The following is a 5,541-nucleotide window of genomic DNA, read 5'->3' on the forward strand; positions in this document are numbered from 1 at the left end:
CATAAAACTTGCATCCGTTCAGGTTCCGCCGGTTCTCTCCGTTGTCCGTTCTGAGCCCGACCACACTCGCACACGCCCGCGGCACCTCCGAAATATTATTTTATAAGTGGCATAAAAATGTTCTCGGAATGGGTTGCAACTTGTCATGTGGTCTTATTATAGTGTAGACAGGCCGCCTGCCAAGTTTCGTCGCATTCGGAGTTCGTTTGACTGCCCAACCGTTAAACATAGCGGTACCGCTGCCGGTACCTTCGTCGGACGTTTCGGTCTCCGAAACTGTTAGCCTATCACAGCTCGAGGCCTCTCTTCTCTTCTCTCCTCTCAGCTCGAGGCCTCCCATCACAGCCCACTAGTTAGCCTAGCCCACCTACCTAACCCCCTCCGCTCCGGACCGTCCGATCGAGATCGAACGGCTCCGAAACATCCTCAAACCCCCCTAGCCCTAGCAAAACTGCTATATATAGCAGCCCCCCTTATCATTTTTGGGCTTTCTCCTCCCTCCTCCTCGAAATCCGTGCCCCCCAATCATCAGCCAGCCGCCTCCCACCTCCTCTTCTCCATTTCCGCGCCTCTCCAGCCCCTGCTCGCCACTTGGCGCCGCCGCCGCCGCGCCCCGGACCAATCCGGGCGCGCCACGTCACCCAGTGCGCCGTTCCCCTCCACTCACGCGCCTCCACGCGCCCCCCTTCCCCGTGGCCCTGCCAGGCCCATCTGGGGGCCGCCGGAGCCTGCCCTGGGCTGCAACCGGGCCCGACCCTGAGTGCCCCAGCGCCTCGCCTCCTCGCCCGCTCCAACCCCGCTCCCCGGAGCCTCGCTGCTCCCGCGCCGCAGGCCGGAGCCGCCGCCAGCGACCTTCCAGGCCGGACCTCGCCCTCGCGCCCTGCTCCTTCCTCCTTCCTCTCTTTCTCCCTACCTCATGCTCTCTCTTCTCCTCGCAGAACCGCAGCCGCCGCTTGTTGTCGCCATCGCCGTCGCCGAGTTCGTCGCCGACCTCCTCGCCCCTCCTCGGCCTCGTCCGCCGCCGGATCTGGGATCCCCGAGGCCGGATCTGCCCGTTCCCGACCTCGGGGGCCTCGCCAGACCACCCCCCTGCCGTCCCCTTTGAGGATCGCCGCCGCCGTCCCTGCACCCTACCTGTGTACCCGCGTGGGTGTGGTTGGGAAAGTGACGGGAGTACATGCGCCGTGCTTGCACCTCTTCTCTTCGTGCATGTCCCCCACCTACATGGGTGTGTGTGAGAGAGATACAAACCTAGACAGATGGCGTGTGCGTTCTTGAGTGTCTTTTTTGGGGGGGGGGGTGATTTCATGAATGTATTTGTGGGAATATGTACCGATGACATCTCAAACAAAATTTTGCATGCAATGTGTGTGAAATGGAGGCCTATTCATATCATATATAGAGGGTCGGGCGATCCACGAGAAGAGAGGGAGGGATCATAGATATCGATAGAGTCGAAGAGAGGATTAAGTTGGTGGGTGCGAGATCGATGAAGAGAGTCATCGAAATTGTGTGTGTGAAAGTCAAAGATATAGGGCGACTGACCTACCGGAACGTTAGAGGGCACAGGTCAAGTTTGTGTGTGGCAGGGAGACATGACTAGAGCGCTCGATGTATCGGTGTGTGTTTGTGGGAGGGGGTGGGGGAGGGGTAGGCAGAGGGCTAACTATAGAGGTAGAACGACTCGTATATGTGTTGAGAAGGAGAGACCCATTTATGTCTTGAGGGAGATCGGTCTACATCCATACATAACTGAAGGATGGGAAATAGGATGGGATAGAGAGAGAGAGAGAGAGAGGAGAGAGAGAGGGAGGGAGAGGGGTAGAGTGCTGGATGGGTGATGGAGTTGCTTCTCGAAGATGGTGGGAGAGGCCTACTAGCCAAACTTAGGGTGGAACTAAATATTATCAATATGAGTGGGGATGTGTTTCTGTGTGTGCCCGTGCGTGATAGATCTGTCGAGATGCATCCATGGATGATGAATGGGAACCATGTGTTTGGTAAGCAAACCTAACTAGATCGATAAATCAATTGTTGTTTGTTGGAGGAAGGGAGAGACATAACTAATGAGGTAGATCAATCGACGCGTGGGGAAAACGAGTTATAAGGACCTAGCTGGCTATATATATAGCGGAAGATCGCTCATTGTATGTCCATTTGTTAGAGGAAAATAAGGCCAAGCGAGACGGATAGACAAAGAGAATGGAGCTAGGAGGTGGTGCGAGAGGCCCAACTACTAGCTAGATAGGGGGAGGAGTGTGCGGTTGTGAGATCGATGAAAAGAGGCTTGAGAGTTTACACGTTTGTGGGACCATATGAGAGACACGAGGCAAGGACACATAAAGGAGGAGATTGAAGGTGCGTGTGTATGTTGTAGGCAGACATTGCTGGAGAGGTTTATCGATCGGTGTGTGTCGGAATGGAGTTGTGGAGACTGTGGGAGAACGACATAAAGAAAAAAAAGAATGTGCACGATGGATAGAGCGCTGGGGAGGGGGAGGGTGTGTGCATGCATGAGAGCAAGTTAGTGGTAGCTACAAAGGTTAGAGGATTGTGTGGGTGTAAGAGACTAACAAAGATCATAATTTGATATGAAAGTGGATTCATATATTTGAATAGGAGATCATAGTGGTTTAAACATATGCATGCATGAATATAGCGGTGATATGCATGTTGTGGTTTTGCACATGTTATACCATAATGTGATAATGCATGGCGTTCGCAACTCACAGCTAAATGTCAAACAATCTAAACCATACTATTCATCGAACAATCTCACATTTTTATTTTATTTTGTGATAATGTGTAGCGTTTGCAGCTTACAACTGAATATTGAACAATCTAAACAATACTATATATCGAACATTCTCACATTTTATTTGAATTTGTGGTAATGTGTGGTGTTTGCAACTCACATCTAAATACTTGTAGGCGTAGGGGGCGGGGCACCATACATAATGTGATAAACACATTATACATAGGAGACATGGTTTAGATTATGAAGATCTAGCTAGAGCTTGAAATGTACTGTGATTTGAAATCAACATAAAGTGGATTCAAAAAACCGAGTTCGAGTTCATATAGTACACATAGTTCATATGTAACTCGAGACTAATCATGTGGTGTGATGTGAAGATAATACACAAACGATGGTTTAACTTTACAATAATGATGATTGTAGATCTTATTAAAATAGAGAAACGAATTCAAATGCTTTGACTTCACAACAATCATTATTGTAGATCTTATTCAAATAGAGAAATGAATTCAAATTTAGTTCATATTGAAGAGGTAGTATATACGTTTGGAATGCACTAAAACGTTCATTTGAGTAGTAGGTTGCATGCATTATACCCGTAGAAAAATATTTTAATTGAACATAACATGAATTCAAAGTTTTGAATGGCATTTGTAGTGCGAATTGATTAGGTACAGTACACGCTAGGCTTGTCCGGAAATTTCAACCCGCGCCTTGTTAGCCGGAAATATTTAAGATATTTCTTTGTCTCGTTGTGCTCCGACAACACCCTCCATCTCAACCCGCGCCTTGCTATTCCAAAATTACAACATGCGCGAAAACTCCCACCTCCTGTGAAATCCCGACACGCGAAATGCCCGTGATACCCCTGAACCGAAAGAACCGCCTCAAATCGGTGGGGGTACTTTCATAACTTACCCCATATTTCGGACAAGCGCGTCCCTAAGGCATGGTTCCCCACTCCCATCCCATCTGCCCACCCATTCGTACACCGAAGCTACGAAAACCCGCGAAGCCGCACACCCTCCTCCGTCCGCCACCCAGACAGAGCCTCTTCCCCAACGACGTCGTCGACAACAACACCTCGACGTCCCTCATCCATCGTACCGGATGAGGATCCGTTGTCGACCCTGTCGTCCCGCCGGTTCAGCCAACCCGTCCTCCACCTCGAAGGAGCTGCCCCGATGTTCCCCTCGTCTTTCGCACCACCTCCATTCCCACACAACCCTCTTCACCTGCACCACCGGAAGAGCAGCATCATGACCGTTTCCTCGGATGAAGTTGCATCCTAATCGGCTCCACCAAAGAGGTTGTACACTAATCGCCGCATTTTCTTCTTGATTCGATCTCACCGTGCTGATGACGCTCGGTCCCGAGCCGACATGGCGCGGCTCCATCCATGGCGGCAGCGTCGGCCACTTCCTCCACGGCGTCGCTCCCTCGGCGGCGACATCCACATCACTAGGAGCTGCTGCTGCTTTAGCTCTCGCTCGCGCTACTGCTCTGCTCTTGCTCTCGGTCCCCTGCCTAGTCTACTCTTGCTATTGCTGTTGCTCGGGCTGCCGCTCTCGCTCTTGCTTTTGCTTGCGATGCTGCTCCGATTTAGCTACACTTCAGTCGACTAAATTAACTTTTGGGTTAGTCGATTTTTGACACGTCTCCATCGTATCTATAATTTTTTATCGTTCCATGCCAATATTATTCAACTTTCATATATTTTGGCAACTTTTTATACTATTTCTGGGACTAACATATTGATCCGGTGCCAAGTGTCAGTCCATGTTTGTTGCATGTTTTATGTTTCACAGAAAACCAATGTCAAACGGAGTCCAAATGGGATAAAAATGGACGGAGAATTATTTTGGAATATTTGTGATTTTCCGGAGGAAGAATCAATGCGAAATGGTGTCTGAGGTGGCCACGAGACAGGGGGACGTGCCCACGCCCCCTGGGCACGCCTGGCACTCTCGTGGGCCACCCTTAAGGCGGTTTATGCTCTTCGTTTGCCGCAAGAAAGCTAATTTTATGAGAAAAATCTAGGCAAAAGATTCACCCCAATCGGAGTTACGGATCTCCAGATATAAAAGAAACGGTGAAGGGGCAAAATCTGAGAACGGAGAAACAGAGAGAGACGGAGAGATAGATCCAATCTCGGAGGGGCTCTCGCCCTTCCACGCCATTTGAGCCAACGACCAGAGGGGAAACCCTTCTCCCATCTATGGAGAAGGTCAAGGAAGAAGAAGAAGAAGGGGGGCTCTCTCCCCCTTGCTTCCGGTGGCGCCGGAATGCCGACGGGGGCCATCATCATCACCGCGATCTACACCAACACCTCCGCCATCTTCACCAACATCTCCATCACCTTCCCCCATCTATATTCAGCGGTCCAATCTCCCGCATCCCGCTTTACCCTCTACTTGAACATGGTGCTTTATGCTTCATATTATTATCCAATGATGTGTTGCCATCCTATGATGTTTGAGTAGATTTCCGTTGTCCTATCGGTGATTGATGAATTGCTATGATTGGTTTGAGTTGCATGTTTTATTATTGGTGTTGTCCTATAGTGCTCTCCATGTCGCGCAAGCATGAGGGATTCCTGCTGCAGGGTTTGCAATATGTTTATGATTTGCTTATGGTGGGTGGCGTGAGTGACCGAAGCACATACCTGAGTAAGTAGTTGTTTCCGTATGGGATAAAGGGGACTTGATACTTTAATGCTATGGTTGGGTTTTACCTTAATGAATCTTTAGTAGTTGTGGATGCTTGCTAGAGTTCCAATCATA

The sequence above is a fragment of the Triticum aestivum genome, chromosome 1B, assembly GCF_018294505.1.
Source record: "Triticum aestivum cultivar Chinese Spring chromosome 1B, IWGSC CS RefSeq v2.1, whole genome shotgun sequence".
Classification (NCBI taxonomy): Eukaryota; Viridiplantae; Streptophyta; class Magnoliopsida; order Poales; family Poaceae; genus Triticum; species Triticum aestivum.